This window comes from Sapajus apella, unplaced genomic scaffold (assembly GCF_009761245.1).
Source record: "Sapajus apella isolate SASKATOON/1434 unplaced genomic scaffold, GSC_monkey_1.0 scaffold129, whole genome shotgun sequence".
Taxonomy (NCBI): domain Eukaryota; kingdom Metazoa; phylum Chordata; class Mammalia; order Primates; family Cebidae; genus Sapajus; species Sapajus apella.
The window spans coordinates 4264906-4281623 of NW_022437069.1; the positions used below are offsets into that span (position 1 = coordinate 4264906).

General features: G+C 41.3%; 1 non-coding gene across 1 annotated transcript; it reads right to left on the bottom strand.

The window, feature by feature from the left end:
* Positions 1 to 9731: 9731 nt before the first annotated feature.
* LOC116539513 lies at positions 9732 to 9838 on the bottom strand. The gene has a single exon (XR_004264097.1). It is a non-coding gene; the product is annotated as a U6 spliceosomal RNA (small nuclear RNA).
* Between the last annotated feature and the right edge of the window lie 6880 nt (positions 9839 to 16718).

Consider the following 16718-nt stretch of genomic DNA (forward strand, 5'->3'; position numbering starts at 1 on the left):
ATGTCTTTTTTTCTTTTTCTTTTTTTGAGACAGCGTCTTGCTCTCTCCTGTTGCCTAGGTTACAGTGCAATGGGGCGATCTCGGCTCACTGCAAACTTCACCTCCCAAGTTCAAGCAATTCCCCTGCCTCAGTCTCCTGAGTAGCTGGGATTACAGGCGTGTGCCACCACACCCAGCTGGTTTTTGTATTTTTAGTAGAGATGGGGGTTTTACCATATTGGCCGGGCTGGTCTTGAACCCCTGACCTCAAGTGATCTGCCCATCCTGACCTCCTGAAGTACTAGGATTACAGGTGTGAGCCACTGTGCCCAGCCTTTTTTGTGTGTCTTATTTTGAGAGATGTCTATTCAGATCTTTTGCCCATTTTTAAATTGGATTTTTCTTTTTCTTTTTCTATAGAGTTGTTTGAGCTCCTTATATATTATGGTTATTAATCCCTTGTCAGATGGGTAGTTTGCAGATTTTTTCTCCACTCTGTGAGTTTTCTCTTCACTTCATTGATTTTTTCTTTTGTTGCACAGAAACTTTTTAGCTTGAGATGTTCCCAGTTGTCCACTTTTTTGCTCAGAGCAATGTCCTGGAACATTTCCCCAATGTTTTCTTTCAGTAGTTTTATGGCTTCAGGTCTTAGACGTAGGTCTTTAATCCATTTTGATTTGATTTTTATATATGGTGAGAGATAGGGGTCTAGTTTCAATCTTCTACATATGGATATCTAGTCATAATAGTTTTGAAACGCAAATGGACCCAAAGTTATGCAGCAGATGGGGGATTCCTAGAGTGGATGCTTGAGTTATGTTGAGCCACAAGCCCCAAGGCTTAAGGTAGAATTATTTTGGTTCTGATAGAGCGGAGGAAACTCCCCATTACCTAGTATTAAATTCTCCTAGGAAGCTATTTTCTGACTTGCAGTGGCCTGTTCTGCAAGGATGGAGTCATGGAAAACATGAAGAAAGATGTGGTTAGTTCTTTATCCACTGCTGAACTGCTGTAATGTTCTCTGCCTTGATTCAGATATTACTGGGGTGGAGGGAAGCCCCTAATTATAGTCAGTTACTGACTCATAACCATACTTTGCTCATGGTTATTTCCTCTGAGAAGAAAATATGTGGTATTTTTGCCTAGTGTGTGTGTGTGTGTGTGAGTGTGTGTGTGTGTGTGTGTGTGTGTGTGTGTGTGTGTGTGTTGTTTATTATCTCTCCACATCTTTACGTGACCTTTAGCTATACGGTTGGGCCTTCCTAGGAGCTCTTAGGCTCCAGCTGTGCACACTGCTGCTGGATTGCTTTCATAGACACACCCAGAATGTGGGTGTGGCTTTGAAATACGCAGCTTTCTGGGGTGTCATTTCACACTACCTGCTGTGGTCAGTAGTAACTGAACAAGATCTGGAAGCACACCTGCTCCTAGGAACTAGTCAGGACTCCCTAGGTTACAAGCAGCAGAAACCTAATGCACAGATTTAAATTCAAAAAAAGACTTACTGGCATACTTAACTGCATAGTGTTGGAGAAGATTCAGGTACAGCTGGATCCAGGTGCCCTCACAGGATCATTGGGAGCTATTTCTATTTGCTTTTTTCTGTACGGGCTTCTTTTCAGGTGCATGCTCCCCCTTCTGGTGGCCTGGGGCAGTTATAAGCTTGTATTAATGTTTTACTTGCTGGGCTGGGTGCTGTGGCTCATGTCTGTAATCCCAGCACTTTGGGAGGCTGAGGTGGGTGGATCATCTGAGGCAGGAGTTCGAGACCAGCCTGACCAATATGGTGAAACCCCATCACTACTAAAAATACAAAATTTAACTTGGCTTGGTGGCAGGCACCTGCAGTCCCAGCTACTCAGGATACTGAGACAGGAGAATTGTTTGAACCTGGGAGGTGGAGGTTGCAGTGAGCTGAGATCATGCCACTGAACGCCAGCCTGGGTAACAGAGAAAGACTGATCTCAAAAAAAGGAAAAAATTTACTTGCTTATTAACTCCAGTATTTTTTATATACTGAGTTCTTTCTGAACCCTCTCTTTCTCAATAATTCCAGCAAAGGTTCAAAGACTTTTAATGGTCCAGCTAGGGCTATGTAGCCATCTCTGAAGCAATCACATTGGTTAGGGTGATAGAGTGGTCTCACCAAGAGGGCATACATGCCCACCCCATTTCTGAGGGAGGGGGCTTAGAAGCACATGACATGGATTTAGAAAAGAAAGGTAGCTTTTGTTATAACAACTATTTGTACCTACAGACTTCTCTGGAGTTAATTTTGGTTAACTAATTTCTGAATACAGAGATGTCTGAAATGATAGATTGTAAATCTGATTTGTGAACATTGTCTTCCTACCTAACCATATTTTATGAATTCATACACTTAATGAAAATATGCTTTAAAATCATAGAAGTTTTCAATTCAAATGAGTAAGAAAGGTTTTGTGCTGAGCATGGTGGCTTACGCCTGTAACCCCAGCATTTTGGGAGGCCAAGACAGGCAGATCACTTGATGTCAGGAGTTTATCACCAGTCTGGACAACATGGTGAAACCTTGTCTCTATGAAAAATAAAAAATTAACTGGGTATTGTGGCTCAAGCCTATAATCTCAGCTACCTGGGAGGCTGAGGCAGAAGAATCAGTTAAACTGGGGAGACAGAGGTTGCACTTAGTTGAGATCCTGCCACTACACTCCAGCCTGGGCGACAGAGGGAGACTCCATCTCAAATATATATATATATATATATATATATATATATATATATATATATATTTTAATAAAGCAATTGGGCAGCAACAGAGCCCTTATGTCTTTATAGTGGATGGTAGAAAAAGTCAACAGAAGAAATCTGCTGCTTCTGACATATCTTAGAGCATAATTTATTCTGACTTGGGGCCTTGGGTTCAATTTGATTCATTGAAAGCTCAGGAAACATTTTGGTTTGGTTTAAAAGCTTGTCCATTTAGTTTTCTTACTGAAGGGATTTCTAGACAGTACCTGGAAAAAAAAGTGTTTCTAGATTGAAGGAGTTTGCTCCAAAGCTTCTCTGTTACCAAGAAATACTCACATTTCTGACTTCATATTTTCACTTCTCTGAGGGGGCTTGTATTCTCTTTCATTGCACAGGGGTAAGATGCATTTTGGAGATGCATTGCTTGATTTTAACAGCAATTTTAAATGCTGTTAAATGGCTCTGTTTCTCTGACTGTGACTTTGTCAGAGAGCTAGTCACTCAGTGCCTTTCTATGGTTCCATTTCCTCATCTGTGAAAACCTACATAGGATAACCTACAGGAACTACTTAGGACGGTGCCTGGCACATAGTAAGCCCTTTATGAGTGTTTGCTATTATTGTTATTTCAAAGCACACAGCCACAGGCCCGTTTTACTTCTGTTTGAGATGAAGCTTGGAGGGCAGAGGGCAGATGCCTGAAGCTAAGCAGCTTATTAAAAGTAAAATAGAAATAGATGAGAGGAAACCAAAGTGCTTTTCTCTTTAGATAGTTATCAAACCACGCTTCACTGCAGACCATGGGCTTGCGTATGGCCAGAGATCAAAGGCTCTTTTCTGTGCAGTGACATTTCTGAGCACAGGGCTGAGTTATAAAACCTTTGAATGGAAGGTTTTGGCACTTGGAACATGGCTTGGGCTAGAAGGGCAGGGTTTTTATAGAGGCGATTCATGGAACTGCTTATGCTGGTGAAGAACCCAGACTCTGATGACTCATTTGTCTATTCATTGCTTTGGACCAAGAACGGTTGTTTCCTTTTAAGTCCCTCTGTAGGAGCTGAGCTACAGACGAGGGCCAAGATAACTCAGGAAGACAGAGTGGCTTCAGGGAGCGTGAATGGGAATACCGCCTTGTTGGGCTCTGGGTCAAGTGTCCTGGACAAGCAGAATAAGGATTTTATTTTACCAGGGCAGAATTGCTTTTGGGAACTGGCAGCATCCTTAAAATCTTAAACTTCAGATAAGCTTTCCTTTTGTCTGTCTGCCATTTTCATTCTCTGAAAGCCTAAGTTAAATTTGATTGTGTGACAAACAGAGGACAGAAGAATGACTTTGGAAAGTAGAAATTAATGTGTCTGGGCTGGTACATATAGAACTAAGGATAGCAGAAGGGGTCATCTGGAGTCCAGTTTGCCTGAGGTCCTGCTAGATCTCCTGGGAAAAACTGAAGGGGACTTTTGGACTGATGATGAGACCTCATGCAGTAGGCAGACGTCTAAGATATAGTGCAGGGCTCTCCAACTCTTGGTTCTTACTCCTTTAGGTAACCTCCTCCCCTTGTGTTGGGGCCAGACCTGTTGACCTGCTTCTCATGAATGGAATATGACAAAAGCAATGGGATGTCACTTTCACGATTAGGTTGCAAGAGGCTGTGATTGCTACTTTGCTAGGAATCTCTCTTGCTGCTGTTCTCTCCTTCTCTCTTTTGCCTTCTTGGCTTATGTGCTTTGATGTTTAAAATGGCTGCCATGTTGGAGGAACCTGCAAGGCAAGAAATCAAGGGCATCTCCTAGTCGACATCCAGCAGAGAACCGGGTCCTCAGCTCAACAGCCCACAAGGAAATGAAACCTGCCACCAGCCACCAGATGATATATATCTTGCAAGTATATCTTGTCCCAGTTGAACTTTGTGTTGACTGTAGCCCAGCTGGGGTAATTTTCAATGCTTCAATAAATAAAGAATATAATAGGTCAGGCCGGGCATGGTGGCTCATGCCTGTAATAGCACTTTGCGAGGCTAAGGCAGGCAGATCACAAGGTCAGGAGATCGAGACCATCCTGGCCAACATGGTGAAAACCCATCTCTACTAAAAATAAAAAAAATTTAGCTGGGCATGGTGGGTGTGTGCCTGTAGTCCGAGCTACTAAGGAGGCTGAGGCAGGAGAATTGCTTGAGCCCAGGAGGCGGAGGTTGCAGTGAGCCGAGATCATGCCACAGCACTTCAGCCTGGGAGATAGAGCAAGACTCTACCTCAAGGAAAAAAAAAATACATATATATATATTATATATTTATATACACTAGGTGAGTCAGTAAACTTTACTGTCTTAAACAAGGAGGGAAACAAAGGTTATCTTCAAACTCTGGGGCTTTGGATACTCTTGGTGAGTTTAGAACTTATTGTGAAGTAGCAGATCATCTAGAATTCAAGGAGACAGTGGTTCTTGGCTCCTGAGGATCCTAGCTAATGTTATGGTCTCCAGTACAATGCCTAGCAGTTATTCCGAGACATTTGAGAAACGATGCTGAAACCAAGAGCACCAGGATTTCTTTGGAGATCCTAATTGAAGTTGAAGTCACTGGTCGGGAGAAAATCTCCTTTTTTGTGAACAGGAGAAGGAAATATGAAGTGTGGGGAAAGACAGAGGCAAATCCAAGTCTTTATTTATCGATAATTCCAGCTTCAGAATGGGGCTACCACGTGGTCAGGAGGAAAAGACTCACAAAGAAAGATGAAAATTGCAGAGGTGCTGTGGAAAGAGCACATGCTGACGGAGTCCTCTGAAAAGCAGCCCAGAGGCAATGGCACACCGGTGCCAGCAGAGGAGGAGAAGCACGCTTCAGCACAACAAAAACTTAAATGAATCATGCTCAATGTGGAAAATTTGAATAGACATGGCTAAGGATAAAAGAAAAACACACACACATAGTCTCTCTACCTAGAGAGAAGCACGGTTGATCTACTTCTCTTCCTCAACGCATATTTATATACTGTTGATATTTTTACTGTCCATGAAATTTTGCTTTAATGAAACCTTTAAATTATGAAATAATTCAAACATACCAAATAATATGTCACCAAGTGTAGCAGTTTGGACTACGATTGGTGGCAGCAGAATGAGTTCCCCTTCATTCTGTGCAATAACATTGGCTTAGACAAGAAAGACATTTATTTTTCTCTCACATAAACTGCGTCTGTAGATGGTCAGCCCAGGGCTGGTCTGGCAGTTCTACACCAACATCGTTAGGGGTGCAACTTCCAGCTCCCTACTGTGTCATTCCTGGGATGCCTTTGTGTTTGCAAGACGGTTGTTAGAACTCCAGAAATCTCATCCACATCCTACCCCACAGAAATTCCTCTTTCTCTCTAAAGAAACTCCCAAGAACTCTTATACCACACTTTCATTCATGCCTTATTGGCTAAAATGTAGGAACATGGCCACATCTAATTGCATGGTAGGTGGGAAACAAAGTTTTAATTCAAGATGATGTGACCAGCTAAAAAATTCTTTGCCAGGCCATGGAACCATCAACCAGATTTAACATATGATGCCGCTTTGCTAATTCGGATCTCTTTACAATTTTTTGAAATTAAGAAATGAAGAGTTAGGCCAGGTACAGTGGCTCATGCCTATAATCCCAGAGCTTTGGGAGTCTGAGGGGGGTAGATTGCTTGAGCCCAGGAGTTTGATACCAGCCTGGGCAACATGACAAAACCCTGTCTCTAATAAAAATACAAAAAATTAGTCAGGCATGGTGGCACACGCCTGTAATCCCAGCTGCTCAGGAGGCTGAGATGGGAGGATCACCTGAGCGCAGAGTCTGAGGTTGCCACTGCACTCCAGCCTGGGTGTCAGAGCGAGACCCTATCTCGAAATAAAAAAGAAATGCAGAGTTAAAGATGTAGATAGACTTTACTTTCACCAAGGATATAGAAAGCTAAAAAAGTATTACCCCTGCATAACAAGAAAAAGGCAGATAAACTACAAGATTATAACTTTTCTTAAACCTATCCGAGAATTGAGTTTGGAGCCTGAAAACCAAGCAAAGACGGGCCCTTCCGAGAAGAGAGAAGATCCATGCATTGGCTTCCCTTTGGGCAGAGCATGGGCAGTCAAAACATCGGACACTGTATTAGTAGGTAAGAAGAAGTCAACTACAATTTTTAATGATTTGGTCAAAGCTAAGTATGGGCTACGGTGACAGTACAAAAACCTTGGGATCCCAGACACCAGGGAAGTTCACACTTACTAGCGGTTTCTTCTCGATGGACTTCTGCTGAGTGCCCACAAGAAAGATTGAGTCAGGAGGGAGAACAGAAAGTTCTCTAGTTTGTTGAGACCTGAAAGAAGGAGATTGGGGCCTGCCACAGGAGGCTTCTCCCCTACGGAACCAAAGCTGTGAACTATTGAAGGAGAAGCGGCCACTGAGAGGAGGCACCACAGTGAAGACCCTGGGAGCTGGGGAAAAGGTCAAAGATAACATTCTTTTTCCACCAGGGAAAGGGGTAGGAAAACATTCTAAGCATGAATCTTACACCAATACAACTAGCAGCCTCCTACTGGTGGAGAAAGGGCAGAAAGCTATGTCTTGCACAAGACCTAAAGAAAAAGCAGAATTTGGCTTACAATGGGGAAGAAAGGCAGGATCAGTAAGAAAGACACCTCTGAGACCCAGGCACAAACGACTTACCAGTTTAACAGAGAATCCTCTTCCTCCCAACAGAGAATTCCCCCTTCTGTCACTCCCCCTGCCTCACAACATTGGGTGAACAAGCATTGAGTTACAAGCAACGCAGCTTACTACTGCGGAAGAGACGAGAGCCTGGGAGGAGATCCTCCGGGTAGCGCAGGGACACGGGAAGGCGGAAAGCTAAGGGTGGAAGAGAGACACTGAGAAAAACCCTCCAGCGTCCAGCCCCCACACCAAGCACAAGGCCACCCTACAGGAATCTGAAGCCACGGAGCAGCCACTGAAGGTAACTATAGCAACAAAACCCCTTCTCAGTTCCTGACCAGATTGATTCATCCTCCCTGCCCCACTAATGACCTAATTTTAAAAATGTGTAAATGTGGCCAGGCACAGTGGCTCATGCAGGTAATCCCAGCACTTTGGGAGGCTGAGGCAGGGGGATCACTTGAGGTCAGGAGTTTTCCACCCGCCTAGACAACATGGCGAAACCTCATCTTTTCTAAAAACACACAAATTAGCTGGGTGTGGTGGTGCGCCTCTGTAATTCCAGCTACTCGGGAGACTGAGGCATAAGAATCACTTGAACCCAGGAGGCAGAGGTTATAGTGAGCCGAGATCATGCCATTGCCCTCCAGCCTGGGTGACAGAGCAAGACTCTCTCAAACAAACAAAAAAAATGTGTATCATTTTCACTCATAAGTACTATTTATCTTCATCTTTATTCTATGCACACTGTCCAGCAGTCAGTAAAAAAAAAAAAAAAAAAAAAAAAGTACAGGGTGGGCAGGGTGGCTCACGCCTATAATCCCAGCACTTTGGGTGGCCGAGGTGGGTGGATCACCTGAGGACAGGAGTTCAGGACCAGCCTGGCCAACATGGCGAAACCCTGTCTCTACTAAAAAATACAAAAATTAGCTGGGCGTGGTGGCACATGCCTGTAATCTCAACTACTCGAGAAGCTGAGGCTAGAGAATCACTTGAACCCAGGAGGCGGAGGTAGCTGTGAACCGAGATCATGCCAGCTGCACTCCAGCCTGGGCGACAGAGGGAGACTCTGTCTCCAAAAAACAAGATATTCCATAAGAAAAAAAAAGCCAACCCATTATTAAAGAATGAATAAAACCAATTTATTTATTTTTATTTTTAATTGTTAAAAATTTTCAATAGCTTTTGAGGTACAAGTGGTTTTTGGCTAATGGAAGAGTTATATGGCAGTGCATTCTGAGATTTTAGTGCACCCATCACCTGAGTAGTATACACTGAACCCAATATGTAGTTTTTTTTTTCCCACACTCCCTGTTCTACCCTCCCTGTTAAGAGGCTCCAAAGCCCAGAATATCACTCTGTATGCCTTTGTGTCCTCATAGCTTAGCTCCCACTTATAAGTGAGAACATACGATGGTTTTTCCATTCCTGAGTAACTTCACTTAGAATAATGGCCTCCAATTTCATCCAAGTTGTTGCAGACATTATTTTGTTCCTTCTTATGGCTGAGTAGTATTCCATGGTGTACACATACCACATTTTCTTTATTCACTCATTAGTCGATGGGCACGTAGGTTGGTTCCATATCTTTGCAATTGTGAACTGGGCTGTAATAAACATACACGTACAAGTGTCTTTTTCATATAATGACTTCTTTTGGATTTACTTACTCTGGAGTGGGATTGCTGGATCAAAGGGTAGATCTCCTTTTAGATCTAGATTTCTCTAAGAAATCTCCATACTGTTTTCCATAGAGGATATAACAATTTACATTCCCAGCAGCAGTGTATAAGTGTTGCCTTTCACTACCACGCCAACATCTATTGTTTTTTGACTTTTTAATAACGGTCATTCTGGCAGAAGGAAGGTGATTATCTCGCAGTGGTTTTAATTTGCATTCCCCTGCTGATTAGTGATGTTGAACATTTTTTCATATGTTTGTTGGCCATTTGTATATCTTCTTTTGGGAAATACCCATTCATATCTTTTGCCCACTTTTTGATGGGACTATTTTTTTCTCCAAGATTTGTTTGAATTTCTTGTAGGTTCTGGATACTAGCCCTTTCTCAGATACACAGTTTGCAAATATTTTCTCCTAATCTGTGGGTTATCTGTTTACTCTGATGATTACTTTTTGTGCTGTGCAGAAGCTTTTAAATTTAATCAGGTCTCATTTATTTATTTTTATTTTTGTTGCAGTTGCTTTTGGGGTTTTAGTTATGAATTCTTTGTCTAAGCCAATGTCCAGAAGAGTTTTTAAATATTTTTTTAAAGTACAATTTCCATTTTATTTTTCTTCAGAGAATAGCTGTCTTCAATCTTTTACTCAGCTCCTTACATGGGTTTTAAAAATATGGAACGCTTCACGAATTTGTGTGTCATCCTTGTGCAGGGGCCATGCTAATCTTCTCTGTATCGTTCCAATGTTAGTATATGTGCTGCTGAAATGAGCACGAGTTTTTTTAAGGTTACCTTCTAGAGTTTTTATGGTTTTGAGTCTTAGATTTAAGTCTTTGATCCATCTTGAGTTAATTTTTGTATAATATGAGAGATAGGGATCCAGTTTCATTCTTCTACATGTGACTAGCCAGTTTTCCCAGCATCATTTATTAAATAGGGTGTCCTTCCTCCAATTTATGTTTTTGTATGCTTTGTTGAAGATCAGTTGGCTGTAAGTATTTCGCTTCATTTCTGGGTCCTCTATTCTGTTGCATTTGCCTAAGTGCCTACTTTTATACCAGTACCACGCTGTTTTGGTAAATATGAACTTGTAGTATAATTTGAATTCTGGTAATGGGATGTCTCCAGATTTGTTCTTTTTGTTTAGGATTGCTTTGACTATTCTGGCTCTTTTTTGGTTCCATTAGAATTTTAGGATTTTTTTTCCTAATTCTGTGAAAACTGATATTGGTATTTTGATGGAATTGCACTGAATTTGTAGATTGCTTTGGGCAATATGTTCATTTTCACAAGATTGATTCTTTCAACCACAAGCATGGGATGTATTTCCACTTGTATCATCTATGATTCCTTCCTTCCCTCCCTCCCTCCCTCCTTCCTTCCTTCCTTCCTTTCTCTCTCTCTCTTTTCTTTCTTTCTTCTCTTTCTTTCTTTTTTGAGACAGAATCTTGCTCTGTTGCCAGGCTGGAGTGCAGTGGCACATCTCGGGTCACTACAACCTCTGCCTCCAAGGTTCAAGTGATTCTCCTGCCTCAGCCTCCCGAGTAGCTGGGACTACAGGCACGCACAGCCACAACCAGCTAATTTTTGTAGTTTTTAGTAGAGACGGGGTTTCACCGTGTTGGCCAGGATGGTCTCAATCTCTTGACCTTGTGATCCAACCACCTCTGCCTCCCAAAGTACTGGGGTTACAGGTGTGAGCCACCGCGCCCGGCCTATGATTCCTTCCAATGATGTTTTGTAGTTCTCCTTGCAGGCATCTTCCACCTTCTTGGTTAGGTGTATTCTTAGGTTTTGTTTTGTTTCCACAGCTGTCATAAAAGGGATTGAGTTCTTGATTTGATCCTCAGCTTGGAGATTGTTGGTGTATAGCAGCACTACTGATTGGTGTACACTGATTTGGTAATCCCAGACTTTACTGAATTAATTTATCAAATCTAGGAGTCTTTTGGAGAAGTCTTTAGGGTTTTCTAGGTATATATTAAAATCATCAGTGAACAGTGATAGTGTGACTCCCTGTTTTTCAGTGTGGATGCCCTATATTTCTTTCTCCTGTCTAATTGCTCTCGCTAGGACTTCCAGTACTATGTGGAATAGAAGTGGTGAAAGTGGGCATCCTTGTCCTGTTCCAGCTCTCAGGGGGAATGCTTTCAACTTTCTCTTATTCAGTATGATGTTGGCTTTGGATTTGTCGTATATGGCTTTTTATTAATTTGAGAATTTATTAAGTACTTTCTATGTGTAGTTTGTTGAGAGTTTTTTTTTAAATTATTATACTTACAGTTCTGGGGTTTTTTAAAATCATAAAGTGATGCTGGATTTTATCAAATGCTTTTTTTTGCATGTGTTAGGATGATAATATGATTTTTGTTTTTAATTCTATTTATGTGATGTATTACATTTATTGACTTGCAAATGTTAAACCATCCCTGCATCCCTGGGATGAAACCAACTTGATCACAGTGTATTATCTTTTTGATGCGCTGTTGGATTCGGTTAGCTAGTGTTTGGCTGAGCTTTTTGAATGTGTGTTCATCAGGAATATTGGTCTAGAGTTTTGTTTGTTGTATCCTTTCCTGGTTTTGGTATCAGGGTGATACTAGCATCATAGAATGATTTAAAGAGGATTGCCTCTTTCTCATTCTTTTGGAATAGTTTCAGTAGTATTAGTACCAACTCTTCTTTGAATGTCTCGTAGAATTCAGCTGTGAATCCATTTGGCCCTAGGATTTTTTTTTTTTTTTTTTTTTCATTGTCTTACTCTGCCACCTTGGCTGGAACGCAATGGCATGATCTCGGCTCGTTGAAACTTCCGCCCCCCAAGTTCTAGCGATTGCCCCACCTCAGCCTCCTGAGTAGCTGACATTACAGGTGTCTGCCACCGTGCCCGGCTAAGTTTTGTATTTTAAGTACAGATGGGATTTCACCATCTTGGCCAGGCTAGTCTTGAACTCCTGACCTCGTGATTCACCCGCCTGGGCCTCCCAAAGTGCTGGGATTACAAGCGCTAGCCACAGCACTGAGCCTGGCCCAGTGATTTTTGTTGTTGTTGGCATTTTAAAAAATGTACTGATTCAATCTTGCTTCTTGTTATTGGTCTGTTCAGGGTTTCTGTTTCTTCCTGATCTAATCTAGGAGGGTTGTATGCTTCTAGGAATTTATCCATTTCCTCTAGATTTTCTATTTTGTGTGCATAGAGGTGTTCAGAGTAGTATCCAATGATACTTTGTATTTCTGTTTTTTTTTTTTTTTTTTTTTTGAGACGGAGTCTCGCGCTGTCACCCAGGCTGTAGTGCTGTGGCATGATCTCAGCTCACTGCAATCTTCGTCTCCTGAGTTCAAGCAATTCTCCTGCCTCAGCCTCCCTGGTAGCTGGGACTACAGGCATGCGCCGCCATGCCCAGCTGATTTTTTTGTATTTTTAATAGAGATGGGGTTTCACCTTGTTGGCCCAGATGGTCTTGATCTCCCAACATCGTGATCTGCCCACCTCGGACTCCCGAAGTGCTGGGATTACAGGCGTGAGCCACCACGCCCGGCCGATACTTTGTATTTCTGTAGTGCTGTTTTATGTCTCCAGTTTCATTTCTAATTGAGCCTATCTGAATGTTCTCTCTTCTTTTCTTAACCTAGCTAATGGTCTATCAGTTTTATTTATCTTTTCAAAGAATAGCTTTTTGTTTCACTGACCTTTTGTACTTTTCGGTTTCAATTTCATTTAGTTCTGGTCTCATCTTTCTTTCTTTTCTTTTTTTTCTTGTTTGATAGTCTCACTCTGTCGCTATTAAGTGCTTTTTTACTGTAATATCATGAAACTACATTTGCCTATATTCTTCCCAAATTGCTAGAAATGTTGTTTTTCACATTTGCAAGTTGTTATATGTGAGATAGGGTCTAATTTATCATTTTCTTCATGAAGCCGATTGACCTGGTACTATATTTTCAGTGTGGTTTTCTTCCCCCCAGTGTTTACAAATGCCTCTGCTGTCAAGGTTCAAGTTGCCATTTATAAGTGGGTGGGTCTGTTTTTAGGCTTCTTGTTCCATTCTCTTGGCCTGTTTTTCTGTCTTGATGCCTCTTCTATTTTCGTCACTTGACATTATTTAATAGGAATACATGAGGAAATTTAGAGGTGGCCAATTATGTGTGGACCACTGAGAGAACAACTGTAAGGACTAGGGTGTTTATTTTTCCTCCTTTTTTGGGCTTTATTTTCAATTGACAAGTGATAATTGTATATATTTGTAGGGTATAATGTGATATGTTGATACATGTCTGCATTGTGGAATTGAGCAAAACAGGGTAATTTTGAGGATTTGATTCCAGAGGAGCTTAATGGGCATAGACTGGAGAACCAGAGACTACTATAAAACCTTCTGGATCACTGTTCACACTGAGTGATGAGTAAGCCACATGGCTGGCATTGTGAGGGTGTTGATAGGCTTTGGGGAAAAAGAAAGGGGAACTTCAGCCTGTTCTCATCCCATAGTCTTTCAACTGGAAGTTTATCTAAATTGCTGAAATTCTTACCATAGCTTAGATTATTAAAAATTAAACATCAGATAGAAGAGGCAACTTACTTATGTACCAGAGTACAGAATTGTTTCAAAGAAACACAAATGTTCCCTACTTTTCTTTTTGCTCATAGGGCAACAGAAAGTGAAGCTGGAAGAAATCTTTGAGATTATCTAGTACAGTTCATCCATTTTCCAAATGGGTAGGTAACTATATCTAGAGATGTCCGGGACAGTCTCAGTTTATACGTTGTTCCAGAATAATCATTAATAGCATAACCTTCACTATCAAATTGTTTTGGTTTGGGCCAGGGATGGTGGCTCATGCCTGTAATTCCAGCACTTTGGGAGGCCAAGGTGGGTGCATCACTTGAGACCAGGAGTTCAAGACCAGCCTTGCCAAATGGCAAAACCCCGTCTCTACTAAAAATACAAAAGAAATTAGCCAGACATGGTGGTGGATGCCTGTAATCCCAGCTTCTTGGGAGGCTGATGCACAAGAATAGCTTGAACCCGGGAGGCGATGGTTGCAGTAAGCCGAGATGGCGCCACTGCGCTCCAGCCTGGGAGACAGAGTAAGACTATATCTCAAAAAAAAAAAAAAAATTATTGTTTTAGATAACAAGTTACATGGTCATCATGTTGATGAGAAAACTGACATTCTCAGAAGTTAAGTGCCTTTTGTCTTTGTCTAACCTTTTCATTAATGGCAACTGGATAATGTTGGCAACAGAGTTCCCCAACTTTTGCCAGTGGGAAATGTATTCAAATGCAAAATATTTAAAAATCTTTTTTATTAAGTATGATATGAATTTGAAGTCTCACTAATAACACACATGTGAAGCTGCAATTACTATGTAATTGGTTTTAAGACACATAAGGGAGTCACCAAATGGTTGAAGACAGGACCAAATTGAACACTAGAAATTAAGTAATTTTTAAAAGATCATGCAAATACTAAGGTGCTGTCACGAGGGCAGGGTGTGACTACCTTAACTATTTGTTCTTTTTATGTTGCTTCCCTTTACAGTATTTTTTTCCCTTTAGCTTTTATATTAAGTTCAGAAGTACAAGTGCAGGTTTGTTGCATAGGTAAACTTGTGTCATGGGGGTTTGTTATACAAATTATTTCATTAGCCAGGTATTAAGCCTGGTACTCACTGGTTATTCTTCGCGATCCTCTCCTTCCTCCCACCCTCCAAAAGGCATCAGTGTATACTGTTCCCCTCTATGTCTCCATGTGTTCTCATCATTTAACTCCCACTTATAAGTGAGAATATGTGGTATTTGGTTTTCTGTTCCTGTGTTAGTTTCCTAAGGATAATGGCCTCCAGCTCCATCCATGTCCCTGCAAAGGACATGATCTCATTCTTTTTTATGGCTGTATAATCTTTTTCTTTTCTTTTTTGTTGAGATAGGGTCTCACTGGGTCACCCAGGCTGGACTACAGGATGAGATCATGGCTCACTGTAGCCTCAACTTCTCAGCCTAAGCAATCCTCCCACCTCAACCACCTGAGTAGCTGGAACCACCATTCCTGGCTAAGTTTTAAAGTTTTTTGCTCTGTTGCATAGGCTGGTCTTGAACTCTTGGCCTCAAGTGATCTTCCCACCTTAAACTCCCAAAGTGCTAGGATATCAGATGTGAGCCACAATGCCTGGCCCTATGATCTTTTTTTTTCTTCTTCTATTTTTTGAGATGAGGTCTCATTCTTGTTACCCAGGCTGGAGTGCAGTGATGAAATCTCAGCTCACTGCAGCCTCAACCTCCTGGGCTCAAGTGATCCTCCTGCCTCAGTCCTCCAAGTGGCTGGGACTACAGACTCGCGCCACCAGAGATGGCTATTTTTTATTTTTATTTTTTAGAGAAAAGGTTTCACCATTTTCCCCAGGCTGGTTTCAAATTCCCGAGCTCAAAGCTATCTACCTTAGACTCCCAAGGTGCTGGAATTACAGATGTGAGCCACTGCGCCCGGCCCCGTCTCTCTCTCTCTCTCTCTCTCTCTCTCTTTTAAATTTAATTTTATTTTTCTCTCTTTAATTTTTGTGGGTATGTAGTATGTGTATATATACATGGGGTACATGAGATATTTTGATACAGGCATGTAATGCATAATAATTACATCATGGAAAATGAGTTATCCATCCTTTAAAACATTTTTGCCTCTGTGTTATAAACAATCCAATTATACTCTTTTAGTTATTTTTAAATGTACCATTCAGTTATGATTGACTATAGTCATCCTCTTGTGCTATCAAATACTCGGTCTTATTCATTTTTTCTAAGCACTTTTTTTGGTACCCCTTAACCATCCCTGCCTCCCTCATCATCCCCCACCCCCCACTACCTTCCCGACCTGTGATAACCATCCGTCTACTCTCTATCTCCAGAAGTTGTTTTCATTTTTAGATCCCACAAATAAATGAGAACATGTGATGTTTGTCTTTCCCTGCCTGGCTTATTTCATTTAGCATAATGACCTCCAGTTCCAATCATGTTGTTGCAAATGACAGTATCTCATTCTTTTTTATGGCTGAATAGTACTCCATTGTGTATATTTACCACATTTTCTTTATCCATTCATCTGTTGATGAACATGTAGGTGGCTTCCAAATCTTACCTATTGTGACTAGCACTGCAATAAACATGGGAGTGCAGATGTCTCTTCAATATACTGATTTCCTTTCACTTGGGTTTATGCCCAGCAGTGGTATTGCTGGGTCATATGGTAGCTCTATTTTTAGTTTTTTTTAGGAACCAAACTGTTCTCCATGGTGGTTGTACTAATTTACACTCCCACAACAGTGTACAGGGGTTCCCTTTTCTCTACATCCTTGTCAGCATTTGTTATTGCTTGCCTTTTGGATATAAACTATTTTAATGAGGGTGAGATGATACCTTATTGTAGTTTTGATTTTCATTTCCCTGATGATCAGTGATGCTGAGCACCATTTCATATGCCTGTCATTTGTATGTCTTCATTTGAGAAATGTCTATTCAAGTATTTTGCCCATTTTAATTGGATTAGATTTCTTTTCCCATAGAGTTGTATGAACTCTATGTATGTATTCTGATGATCAATCCCTTGTCAGAAGGGTAGTTTGCAAATATTTTCTGCCATTCTGTGGGTTGTGTCTACA